The following is a 14,442-nucleotide window of genomic DNA, read 5'->3' as shown; positions in this document are numbered from 1 at the left end:
TACAGCCATTTAATACCATCCATATCCACAAAAGAATCCCCATACAGTAGAGGCAATAGCTACCTCATGTAGGGTAGCCAAGTTTTCCATGAAAGGTAGTAAAAACTTCTTCAACGCTCAGTTGGTCCAGAGGACTAAAGATCAAACTGCTGACATAAAGTTTTGGTAAAAAATTCTTAAGTAAAATATCCCCACATATGAGAAGTTGGGAGTTCTCCAGGCTTGATATACTCTAATGATCAGGTAGGACACTGAAACAAATATGGAAGGAAGGATCTAGGTGTAACAAACACAGTGCTGTATTGTGGCTGAGTATCTTTTCTGTGGCCTTGTTAAGTAAACTTCTTTTTATTAAGTGTTAGAAAGACCAGGAATGTCTCATTTTGTTCCAGTCCTGAACATGAACCATAATACTCTCTTGTGTGAGACCTCAGGAAACATTACCATAACAAACTCAACAAATGGTCATTCAACCCCTGTTGGAAGAACTCCAAATATGTGAAATTCACTACTTCTTGAGATAACCTACTGTATTTTTGGACAATTTTAATTTTTAGGAAGTTTTACTTGACACATAGCTTAAATTTGACTTCTAGAAATCTCTACTCATTGCCCCTGATGTTGCCATCTTGGGCCCAACAGAACAGTCCAATCTCACTTCCATATGACATCTCTTCTAATGCTTGAAGATAGCTATTATGTCCCTTCAGTCTTTGTTTCTCCAGTCTAACCATCTCCAGTTTCTTCAACTGATTTTTACCCGATGTGGATTTGGGGTTCTTTGCCATCTCCTTGCTATATGAACAATCCATATATTGGATGTCCCAGATGTTTTAGTGGAATTTAAGAAATTAAAGCTTTAATACTTTTAATGCTATTAAATATTTTAATACTATTAAAGTTTTAAAAACTTCACCAAGACATTCGGGATATCCTTTATTTATTTTTTCTTTTTTTCTTTATTTTATTCTTAATGCTTCTTGTCTTAAATAATTTTATCTTTGCAATGTGTTCTACCCTGGCAGACAGTAAAGTGCTTAAAAACTGCTTGTTAACTGACTGACTCATGCTCAAATACTTCTCCATTTCTCCTTGAGAGATGCTTAACTTTAATTCTTTGAAAATTGTGGCATTCCAAGTCTCATGGTTATAAAACTATCACTGTGAGGATATATATATTTTAAAGACAGGCTTTTGTTTGATAGAGAAGCTTGGTGTCATCAAAAAGACCTGTTTCATTTCCTAAAGCTAATCCAACCTCTTTATCTCCTACTTAGTTCTGGGATAGATATTGTCCATTTATATAATTTGCCCCAAATATGGGTACTGGTGGGTCATTTCTACGTTTGTTCCTTGAACTGCTTGTCAAACACTGTCTCAACAATGGATTTTCTTTGTGCCCATGTTAGTGTTTAGCAAATCATTAAAGCTCTGCTATCTCTGTGTTTGGGTTTCTTTCACCCAAAGTTCTTTTCAAAGATTTTCCTGTAGGTAGTCTAATCTACCTTTCCAGATGGATATGCTGAGAAACAAGGATAATCAAGTGATTGATCTACATTAGGCAACCAGCCTACAGTTCCTGTTGCCAGTCTCATTACCTGCCCCAACAGCTATGGCTTTTAAAGGTTCAAACACTTGCTCATCAATAATCATCTCACATCATCTGGCTTCTCTGCGGCCAGATCTGTAAAATAACCTGGATTGACAGCTTTCAGGATGATAACAAGCCAGTCGTCCATGATTAATTGGACTTGATCGGACCCATTATTTTGATCATTAAGGCATCTGAATGAAAATAGGTGATAAGCAGTCAATTTATTGCTCAATGGTCCTGTACCAGGACCGTATCAAACAAAAAACTTCATAAGAATTGAAGGGGGGATAACTTGTAGGTATAACTTAATGCTATCTAAACTGGGCTAAATAAAAACACCTTTAAGCAAGCACTGTATTTTATTATTTTTTTTAGCCTGAAATTTATTTATTTATTTATTTTAATTAATTAATTAATTAATTAATTTAACTTTTAACATTCATTTTCACAAAATTTTGGGTTCCAAATTTTCTCCCCATTTGTCCCCTCTCCCCACCTCTAAACACCGAGCATTCTAATTACCCCATCACCAATCTGCTCTCTCTTCTATCATCCCTCCCTTCCCTTGTCCTCATCTTCTCTTTTGTCCTGTAGGGCCAGATAACTTTCTATACCCCATTACCTGTATTTCTTATTTCCGAGTAGCAAGAATAGTACTCAACAGTTGTTCCTATAACTTTGAGTTCCAACTTCTCTTCATCCCTCCCTGCCCACCCATTCCCTTGGGGAAGGCAAGCAATTCAATATAGGCCATATTTGTGTAGTTTTGCAAATGACTTCCATAATAGTCATGTTGTGTAAGACTAACTATATTTCCCTCCATCCTATCCTGCCCCATGTTGCTTCTATTCTCTCTTTTGATCCTGTCCCTCCCCAAGAGTTGACTTCAGATTGCTCCCTCCTCCCATTTCCCTCCCTTCCATCATCCCCCTGACACTGCTTATCCCCTTCTCCCCCACTTTCCTGTATTGTAAGATAGGTTTTCATGCCAAAATGAGTGTGTATTTTATTCCTTCCTTGAGTCAAGTGTGATGAGAGTAAACTTCATGTTTTTCTCTCACCTCCCCTCTTTTTCCCTCCACTGAAAAAGTCTTTTGCTTGCCTCTTTTATGAGAGATAATTTGCCCCATTCCATTTCTCCCTTTCTCCTCCCAATATATTCCTCTCTCACCCCTTAATTTCATTTTTTTTAAAGATATGATCCCATCCTATTCCATTCACTCTGTGCTCTCTGTCTCTGTGTATGCGTGCACGTGTGTGCGTGCATGTGTGTGTGTGTGTGTGTGTGTGTGTGTATGTAATCCCACCAACTACCCAGATACTGAAAAGTTGCAAGAGTTACAAATATTATCTTTCCATGTAGGAATGTAAACAGTTCAACTTTAGTAAAGTCCCTTATGACTTCTCTTTGCTATTTACCTTTTCATGCTTCTCTTCATTCTTGTGTTTGAAAGTCAAATTTTCTTTTCAGCTCTGGTCTTTTCATCAAGAATGCTTGAAAGTCCTCTATTTCATTGAAAGACCATTTTTTTCCCCTGAAGTATTATACTCAGTTTTGCTGGGCAGGTGATTCTTGGTTTTAGTCCTAATTTCTTTGACTTCTGGAATATCATATTCCACTTCCTTCAATCCCTTAATGTAGAAGCTGCTAGACCTTGTGTTATCCTGATTGTATTTCCACAATACTTGAATTGTTTCTTTCTAGCTGCTTGCAATATTTTCTCCTTGACCTGGGAACTCTGGAACTTGGCCACAATGTTCCTAGGATTTTCTCTTTTTGGATCTCTTTCAGGTGGTGATGGGTGGATTCCTTGAATACTTATTTTGCCCTCTGGTTCTAGAATCTCAGGGCAGTTTTCCTTGATAATTTCATGAAAGATGATGTCTAGGCTCTTTTTTTGATCATGGCTTTCAGGTAGTCCCATAATTTTAAAATTGTCTCTCCTGGATCCATTTTCCAGGTCAGTTGTTTTTCCAATGAGATATTTCACATTATCTTCCATTTTTTCATTCTTTTGGTTTTGTTTTGTGATTTCTTGGTTTCTCCTAAAGTCATTAGCCTCCATCTGTTCCATTCTAATTTTGAAAGAACTATTTTCTTCAGTGAACTTTTGAACCTCCTTTTCCATTTGGCTAATTCTGCTTTTTAAAGCATTCTTCTCCTCATTGCCTTTTTGAACCTCTTTTGCCAATTGAGTTAGCCTATTTTTCAGGGTGTTATTTTCTTCAGCATTTTTTTGGGTCTCCTTTAGCAAGGTGTTGACCTGCTTTTCCTGCTTTTCTTGCATCTCTCTCATTTCTCTTCCCAGTTTTTCCTCCACCTCTCTAACTTGATTTTCAAAATCCTTTTTGAGCTCTTCCATGGCCTGAGCCCAATGAATATTTATTTTGGATGTTTGGGATACAGAAGCCTTGAATTCTATGTCTTTCCCTGATGGTAAGCATTGTTCTTCCTCATCTGAAAGGAAGGGAAGAGATATCTGTTCACCAAGAAAGTAACCTTCTATGGTCTTATTTTTTTTCCCCCTTTTCTGGGCATTTTCCCAGCCAGTGACTTGACTTCTGAGTGTCCTCTCTATCCCCACCTTGCCTCCAGATCCACCCAGCTAGTGCTTGGGGGCTGAGATTCAAATGCTGCTTCGCAGCCTTATGGCTTTTGGCGGGGGTGGGGCTGTTATTCACTTGAGATTAAGTTCAGGTGCTCAGGTGGGGGCAGGGCTGCCTCACAGGGCTTAGTTCCCTCAGGGGGTTTATGCTGAGCCCTTCAACAATGGATCCGAGGTCATGTCTGCTTTGGGAGCCCTTGTCCCCTGCTGCCTCTGCTGCTGCCTCTGCTGCTGCCTCCCAAGGGGGCCTGAGTTATGGGGAAACCCCACTCCCCTCTCGACCAGCGAAAGAGACCCTCTCACTGAACTTCAGCAGCTGTGGGTGGAGGGACCTGCGTGGCCACTGGAGATTCCATTCCTGAAGCCTGCTTAGATCTGCTCCTCTCAGTGCTGCGTGGCCAAGGCAGGGCTGGGCTCTGCTCTGGGTCTGGGGTGTGGCAGACCTTTCGTATTGGTTTTTCAGGGCTCTCTGGAACAGAAATCTCCTCCACTCCATTGTTCTGTGGCTTCTACTGCTCTCGAATTTGTTGGAAGTTATTCTTTACAGGTAATTTATGGGCTGTGGGTTTGGAGCTAGCATATGTGTATCTTTCTACTCCGCCATCTTGGCTCCTCTACTCCTAATCACTTTATTTTAAAGATTTAGATTTTATTGGTAACTTTTGCTTTTACATTGCCTAGATTTTTATATTCTTCCCCTCCTTCACCCAAAGAGCCTTCCTGTATAAAGAAAAATATTTTTAAAGAAAGAAGGCCAAAAATCCCTCAGGAAAACTGATCAATACATTTAAAAAAAACCCCCTGATATTTGATGCAACATTCTATACTTGGGCATCACAAATTCTGCAAAGGAGTATGGGGAGGTTTCTTCTGATATCTCTTTTTTGGGTTGATTTTGTAACATTTGATTTTGATTGTCTTTGTGGTTACTGTTCTTTCCATTTCCATTATCATGGTCATTGTGTTACTGCTTTCCTGCTTTTGCTAACTTTTGTTTTTTATCAGTTCATGTAATCTTTCCCTTCTGTTCTTCATCATGACTCACGTCCCTTACAACAGAGTACTTTTTCATTCATTCATGTACCACAATTTGTTCAGCTATTCCCAATTGATTGACATCTGCATTTTTTCCAGATGTTTGCTATCACAAAAGTGCTACCATAAATATCTTGTTACATAAGGAGACTTCTTTTTGTGAGTGACCTTCTTAGAGTATATATCTAACAGTGGAATCTCTAGGTTAAAGAGTGCGGATGTTTTAGTCACTTTATTTATACAATTCTAAATTGCTTTCTAGAATGACTATACCAATTCACATCTCCACCATCATGATTAATGAAGAAAAGACCTTTCTAATATGGTACTTATGACAAGACTGGCATTGGTATTTCTACTTACAATCAATGTAACTTTGGATAAGTTTCTTCTCTTTTTCTGTATCTCAGTTTCTTTAACAAGCAAGACTGCTGAGCTAGATGACCTTTCAACTCTAAGCATATGGCTTTATTTTTACAGGGCCTTTTCTTTAAAAAAAATTCCTTTTACTTGCATCTTGCCTTGCCTACAACAGCCCTATCATTATGTACTGGGATGCTTGTAGGAGAAGGAGCTGTGTGAATAGGAGACTAAATGGAAAATAGGCATTTGCTATTCCCTAGGCTTAATAAGAGCCTCTGAAAGTAGCTTCAGGGCTAGTATTTGTCCTATAGAGAACACAGAGAAATGGGTCTATAGGTGATAAAATAAGAATCTTGGAATGGAGAATAAAGGGTTGAGTTGGTGGGTCCCAGGGCAAGCTTGCAGTTGATGAGCTTGGACTATAAGTATACAGAGCCCTGGTATGGGAAAGACTGTATTTGGTGACAGATATGTTAAAGACCTAATTTGATCATTTGTATGAATACCATCAGAGAGAATACCAATGAAAGACTTAATTAGGTTTTTCATTGAGGAATTAGGCATTTGGAGAAAAGTGTCCTTAAAAGGGGAGGGGAACAGGGAGACAGTTCTGTGATTAAAGAGCTAATAATAGTAACTAACATTAGCAGATACTTTAGAGTTTACAGCATGCTTAGTATCTATTATCTACTTTGGTTGGTTAGTACTATTATTATGCCCATTCTACAGATAGGGAAGTGAGAGGCTGAGTACATTGCTCAGGGGCACACAGCTAATGAGCATGCCAGGCAGCAATTAGACTCTGGGCGTTCTGAGTTCAAGTTTAGCACTTTGCCCATAATGCCACTCTAATTTTCAGATGGATTTTACTATCCTTATTGTATACACAGTAACACGCATTTCAATAGGACTGGAGGCTGACAAAGCAATCTCCTCATGCATGACAAGTCAACGAAGTAGCTGGTTGAAATATTGCCTCCATCTTATAGATAAAGTGTCTCAGAAGGAAAGTGTTTGCCAAAGGTCCCATAGCCAATAAATGCTAAAGGTGGGAACTAGAACCCAGGTCTCCTCATTCTAGGTCTTGGAAATTTTCTGTAATCTATGCATGAACAGGAGTCTTCCTTTTTACTTCTGTTGACCACCAAACACTGAATGCATATTTCCATGGGAATGGAGACAGGACCTGTCATCTCTTTAGTATAGAGAACTCTCAGATGAGGAAACTCCCCATATCAATGTAGGAGAACACCTCTGAGCTTTATATTTTACAGAGTTATCTGGAGCCCAGAGATGTTCAGTGACTTGCTCAGAATCCCACAGTCAGAGGACTTGAACCCTGACTTTGACAGGTTGTTGACTATCCACTACACCAAGCTGCCACTCAATGGTTAAAATCCTGTCTAATCTCCCAAGGAGAAGCCCTTTTCCCTAGGCTAATTTACTAGTGAGCCCAGGACAGGAGCTTGGTGACAGTAATATATTTGAAATGGGAAATTCTGGTATTGCTGAGGGCTTGACTGGTCTGCAGAGACTGTAGTCTTGGGTTTAATTAGGAGGCAAAGGCTCTTGTCACTCCAGATCAGCAGTTAGCAGCTTTCCATCTGAAGTGTTTGCTCTGATGGATTCAAATATGCCTCCAGGTGACCCTTTCTTTAGCTCTTCCCTTAAAGAAAATGCCAGGAAGTTTTCTGCCAGTTCAGATCACAGTAAGGGGAGGTTTCTTTTGTGCCCCTGTTTACAGGCATGGTCACTTTTGAGATGTAGCATATTGACTAGGGGGAGTCAAAGCCCTCTCCCCTTCTTGATTTAAAAATAAACTCCCCCCCCCCTTTCTTTTCAGAAAATAACTGTCAAACGGGTAGAATGCCAGTTCTATCTAACCAATGGGTGGATGGAACTGAACAAAGCAGGCTAGAGACAGGAGAGTCAGGAATCAATTAGAAGTTTAATTTCAAAGTGAGGGAGGCAGCTTGGAAACCAGGACACGCACAGGGGTCTCCCCTACTAGGGCCAGGACACAATTATTTTGTGTAGTATCACTGGACAAATAATAAATAACAACAATAGCTAGTGTTCATAAAATACTTTAAGGTTTATAAAGTACTTTACAAATATAATCCAATTTGATTTTTACAACAACCCTAGCAGGTAGGTGGCTGTGATTATTCCCATTTTACAGATGAGGAAACTGAAGCTGAGAGAATTTGCCCAGGGTCACAGTGCCAGTAAATATCAGAGGGAGAATTTGGGCCAGGTCTTCCTGACTCCTTTCCTCTAGCCATTATATCATCTAACTGGCTCTAAAAAGTCTAGCTTAAAATGTTGACTTCCTGACTTGTCCCCTTCTTGCTTGAACGGGAAAGGCATCTTCACCAGGCTACAGGGAGAGATATGGTCACTCTTGGGGTTTCAGCTGCAGCCAGGAATCAACAGTTACAGTAATTTGAATTGCATAATGATCTTAAATGTATATGTGATAAAATATTCCAATAAATTTGGTCCACTTCATGACTAAACGCTATAGCTGCTACTGAATTAACTTACTTCTTTCAGCCTTGCATGTCAGATAGCCAATCTCTAATGGTAGGGGCAACAGCCAGGGACAAGACCCCTGCACATTTTGCATTCTGGGTCAGTATGTTAGCAGTGGATGGCAAATCTTCCCTTCCTCCTGCCATGCTTTTGATCCAAGAAGAGGCTGTTCATTTCCATTTTATTACATTTTCATTCTCTGATGGGCATAATGGAAAACCCAGTCAGGGAAGCTTTCTGTCCAAAGACAAAGGCCTCCGGCCAATATGGCAGCCTTTGGTTGCAATGGTAAGGGGGTGGGCGAAACTCCCATTAGTCTGTCAATGTTATCCTACCTGGTAAACTGCCAACAGAGAGTTGCCAACTAAAGGAAGGGTGTTTTCACTCTGCCACATGGAGTAGAAAAGGTAGAGATACCTTTAGTGTGGGAGGTTCCTCTTCCTTCTCCTTTCCTTCCTCCCTCTCCTCTTCTTCTTTCTCCTCCTCTGCCTCCAGCTCCATGCCTTTGCCCATATTGACCTGCATGCTTAGTCAATTAACAAGATTTGTTGAGTCTTTACCGTGTGCCAGGCAGGTGCTTGGATTGGACCCAGCCCTTCTCCATCTGTGGAGGTCAATCAATCTGTTCCTTCAAGGCCCATTTTAGGTGTTCCCTCTTCCATGAAAATTTTTCTGATCACCCCTTCCCAACCCCAATTTCCCCTCAAATTTATCATTTTAGGTTGCTTAGGCCTCTCTTTTACTCTTATATGATAATAATAATAATAATTATACTTACACTTACCTGGAATTATCAGCATTGATGGAAAGTCTGAATGGCATAGTGGAGAGTGGACTGGATTTAAGAGTCAGGAAGACAAGTTCACACCTCATCTCAGGTACTTCCTAGCTGTGGGACACTAGGCTAGTCACTTCATCTCTTGAGCCTTATTTTTCTCCTCTGGAAAATGGGGATAATGAAAGCACTTATCACAAAGGGTAGGTATAAAGATTTTATGATATACCCTACAGGAGTTCAGTCTAAAACTCTTAATGCTACAGCTTTAATTGCGTCATAAGAGTAGGGCTGTCTTTGGAGTCAGGAAGATCTTGGTTTAAGTCCCACTACTGATTAAAGTTTCAGAAAACCTGAGCAAACTATTTTACCTCTCAGTGCCCCCAGACAACTCTCTAAGGCCTAAGAGGCAGAGAAACTCTCAAGCTTCATTGGCAGAAGTTCTCTCCCTGGAGGAGGTTCATTATGAAAACATACACCCAGACTGGGACCCTGCCCCACTCTCCAAAAAAGTATTACAGGGAAGAAATTTGATCAATATGGGTATGAGTTTAATGGTTCCTGACTTAATTTACGTTATGACAATAGTTCATATTTATACTAGTATTTGCAAAGTGCTTTAAGATTTGCAAAGCCCCTTATATATTATTTTATAACCTGAATATATGCTTACATTATAAATTTATTTATATGTATAAATTTAGATTATGATATATTGTAGAACTTAAGGTATTATATAACATTTATAAACTTAAGGTATTACCTACAAGTTATATAGAAAACTCAATGTGTTTTATATATATAACATATATAGAACACATAAAGTGTTATATGTTATATATGACATACATACAAAACAAAAAGTGTTACATATAAAATATATAAAACTTAAGGTTTTTGTGTTATACATGTTATATATAATACACATAAATAGTGTTATATATATTATATATAACATCTACATAAAACTTCAGGTATTATATAAATATTATGTAAGTGATATATAGTTATGTCTTAAGGTTTTTTCATACACGTAAGTTTTATGTATGTGTGTGCACACACACATGCATAGACATTTTACAATGCACTTAACATACAGGGTATCCCCAAAATCTTAGTGCAGTTTAAAGCTACATCAATCTTTTTTCTTCCTTCTATTTCTTTCTTTCTTTTTCTTCTAGCTTTTTCTCTTTCAGATTTTCTTTTCGGGCTCTCTTCTTTCTTTTCTTTGCTGATCCCACAGCTTAGTTAAACGATATGTTTGGCCTCAGAGGGCAGAATTAGAAGCAATAGTAGAATTTGCAAAGAGGTAACTTTAGACTTGATGTGAGAAAAAACCAAAACCAAATTTCACAGTGATCTGAGCTGTCCAGAAGTAGCCTAGGCTTCCTGTGGAAGCGCATTCTTGGAGGTCAAACAGAGGCTGGATGACCTCTTTATGAGTGTGTTATAATAAGGATCCTTTTTATGTATTTGTAGTATTAATTAGCCATTAAGACCCTTTCCAAATCTCAAATCCTGATTCTGTTTCCTTCCATTCCATGACTGATTTCTCCTTTGTCTGCATGATGTCATGCCTAAAGTGTTAGAGTCGAGTCCAGTCAGGAAAAACTAGATTCAGTTCCCATTTCTGACACCGATTGGCTGTGTGACCAGGGACAAATCACTTTACTTCTCTGTTCCTTATTTTCCTCCTCTGCAAAATGGAACTGATAATACAGGTTATTGTGAGACGTAAAATGACATGATGCATATAATGTGCTTTGCAAATCTTGAAGCACTACATAAAAATACCATTTTCCTTTTTCATGTAGGTAGCATGGCATAATAACTCATGGATACTGAAGTGGTAATTGTGAATTTGTTTCTCCATCTGTCCCCTGGAAGATGTGAAAAACTCATTTCATGCTATTCAAATTTATCTTCCCTATTTGTTTTGCTGTGCTGGTTCCTTTAAGGAGCAATCATGGAGGGCCAGTTTTCATCTGCCTGTCCAGGTGGATGCACCGTCCCGTTGGTCAGTCTTAAGGAAGCTAGTGGTTGTCAGCATTTTATTGTCTGAGGTCTGTGGATTTCCAGCTTCACTTCATTTAAGTTTCAGAGTGTCTGCTGTTGTAGAAGGAAGTAAAACCATTTATTTTTTTCTGTCACAGTTAATGCAGATTAGGTAATTCTGATGTTATGCTTTGAGAGAAATAAAATTTGGAACAATATAAACATCTTAATTATCTGAGTGTAATGGGGCTTTTAAAACTCTATGAAATATTTTGTTTAATTGTCCATGATCAAACTGATATCATAGAAGACATTTATTCCCAATAGACTCCAAGATCTCATCATCTGCTTTAATTTAAATTCAGTAGCTATTGAATAGAGTAGGTCATAAGACAGATACAATGCTGCAAATTCAGATTTCTTAAGTAATTTTGAAGCTTTCTACTTGCTGGTAAGTAAATAGAGTATATATGAGAGTCTGTGTGCTGATAAGCAAATGTAATATTATCTGCAAATAGGCTAAAATGTGAGAAACATTAGGACTTTTTATGCCTGGTAATTTGGTATGATTTCTTGTAGCAATTCTGATTTTACTAAGAAGGGCAAAAAAAAAGAGTGGAAAAGGAAGTCAACTTGTCTTATTCCTTTCTTGATTACATTTAATAAGCATTTATTAAGCCCCTATTATGTGCCAGGTACTGTGTTATGTGATGGAGATACAAAATACAATGGAAGTACAAAAATGGTATTGGATTATGAGGAGTTTACATTCTATTACATGTATCTATGATTATTTTTATTTGACTTAGCCTCATTATACATAGCATTCATTAACTTTAATTTAATTTAAATGTAATTTAATTGAAATTAATTTAATTTCATTTAACATTAATTAAATTCATTAAGAATTTGTCCCTAGATTGCATTTACTTTCTAACAGTTTCCAAAAGAATGCCTATTCTGATGATAATACTGGCATTTTATGCCTTTTAAGCTGATGACTTAAGCATAAAATTCTTCCAAAAGCCTGGTTGGGAATCTGAAAATTATGAGATGAGGCATTGAACTTGATATTTGGACCAAGACAGAAATGCTGAATGTAGACCCACTGATTCCAGTGCTCAGTGTCTATGTCGTTGGATCCTCTGCAGATAGATAATGTGTGTAAGGCAATTACTTGACCTGAAGGAAAAAAAATGCTTCCTGGGCAAAAAGGGGTGATATTCAAAACAATAGTATAGACCTGAGATGCCTGGCAAGATAATAAAGAAGTTTACAAGGAATCCCAGTTTCATGTGTCTGAGTAGGAGTGAGAATTTAAAAACCAGAGTGAGAATTTCAAATTAGAGAATTCTATATGGAAATAATGAGGCACGGTACCAGGAAACTCAGGAAAATAATTGTTTGATCATTGAGGTTTCTCATCATGTCCATCATATTGGCAAAGATGACAAAAGATAGAAATAGTTGATATTGGAGAATCATGTAAAGACAGACACACTAATATACTGTTAGCAAAGCTATGAATTGGGAAAATATTCTGGACATATATTGAAATCATGTGAGAAAGTCACTAAGCTATTTATATCCCTTGACATGGTCATACCTTTATTAGACTTTTGCCTTGAGGTAATTTGACTGAAATAAAGATGTCATCTGTAACAAAATAAAGATAGCATTCTATTTTTGTGACAGCCAACTACTGAAAACAGTAAATGACCACAGGTTGGAGAAATGCAGAACAAACTGTGGTGAAGAGATGTAGTAGAATATTATTGATGTCATAAGGGATAATGAATATGAGAAATCAGAGAAACATAGGAAGACTTGTGTAAGTTCATACAGGATAGAGACAGTAGAACCAGGAAAATAATATACACAATGTTTATGATAACATAAATAAAAATGTAACTGACAGTTGAACTCAACTTAATTGCAGTGGACCAGTCTTGAATATGAGTGATGATGAACCTAATTTCCCTTCTCTTGGTAGCAAAGTGAGAAAGACTGTGAGAATGGACTATTGAATGCACCATCAGATTTAGTCAACTGGTTGATCAGTTTCGCTTAACTAATTTTCTATTACATTGGAGGATTCTATGAGGGATATATAGCAAAATGATAATGGAAAAAAAGACATCAATGAAGCATTAAACATGTGGCATATATGCATATATACAAGGCTGTCTCCTGATTTATACTGGTAAAGTTGTAAGTTCCTATATGTACTCTCATTGTAATGAATGGCAAGAGATTCAAATGTGAATGTGTTCTTATACTATTTCCCAAGTTCATGATAAACCCACTTTGGTTGGGATTAATATGTTTTGAGAATTATAGAATATGAGGGATCATCTAAGATAGTATCTATGTTTAACCGATAATAAACCAAATTGTGACTTCCTTTACAATCACACAGCCTATTAGTGGTATAACCAGGAAGGATTAGAGCTCTGATATCCTGTCTCTAGTGCAATGCATTTTGTGGTACATTATGTTTTCTACTTATATGAAGGAAAGAAATTTCTTTCATTAAAGAGTGATTTGAGTCCAATAGATACAATTTATATTGAATTTCTTTCAGATTTGTTCAAGACTATATTTGCATTCATCTACAAGTTAGGAATTTTTATGTCTGCTAAAATACCAATAATTTCTAACAAGTAATTGTTAAATACTCCTTGAATTTCCTTCCTTCTTTTGATAAATTGTCCAGGAAATTCACTTCCTGTTGTCTTCTGTTTTTTTGTTGCAATTTTTGATAGCTTCCCCAGATTCCTCTTTGATCATAAGCTTCATGATGGTAAGAACTATGCCTTTTTAATCTGCATATCTCTCAACACCTATGGCATTTTGCACATAGCTGGTCCTCAACTATTTGCTAAATGCTAAGTGGATTATTGAGAAAGTGCCTGTATGAACAAGTTTGGTCTGATAGTTCAAATGTATGTGTGCTATGTTAATTTTTTAAAAAACCAGTCACATAATTAAATCATACACATCATGCATACACATCAGTCCATAGAGGTCTGGCAGGTTAATTCAGTTGGTTATGGTAGAAATGCTGACACGGCCAATTTTTGACCCCTGGGAGAGTGGTCCCAACTCTTGCATGCTGTGTTGAGTGGATATGGAAAGATCAGCTCAATTATATCACTGTTCCTGGAGGGAGGGGTCTAAGTGTGTATTCTCTTAATGGTGATTTAGTTGCATGATTGTCACGGACAAAGAAAAACACATTTGGCATTCTAATTAGCTGGAGCTAGTGGAAGATGAAAAGAACATAAATTGAACCACAAGCAAGCAAACAAACAAAATTTCCCAACGCCCTAGCAGCTGATGTAAGAATTGTAATTTTGACACACTACTTACAAAATTTAAGTTAGGCATATTAACACCAAAAGAATGACTTTTATATAGCAAGATAAATCAAGTCATCAAGCATTTATTAAGTGCTTACTGTCTACCATGCACTGTGCTAAGTAATAGGTTGCAAATAGATACAAAAAACTGACTTTGCACTCAGGAGCTATTCAATT

Source organism: Notamacropus eugenii, chromosome 6 (genome assembly GCF_028372415.1).
Source record: "Notamacropus eugenii isolate mMacEug1 chromosome 6, mMacEug1.pri_v2, whole genome shotgun sequence".
Classification (NCBI taxonomy): Eukaryota; Metazoa; Chordata; class Mammalia; order Diprotodontia; family Macropodidae; genus Notamacropus; species Notamacropus eugenii.
The sequence above is the reverse complement of the archived record's forward strand: the minus strand, read 5'-3'. Positions refer to the sequence as shown.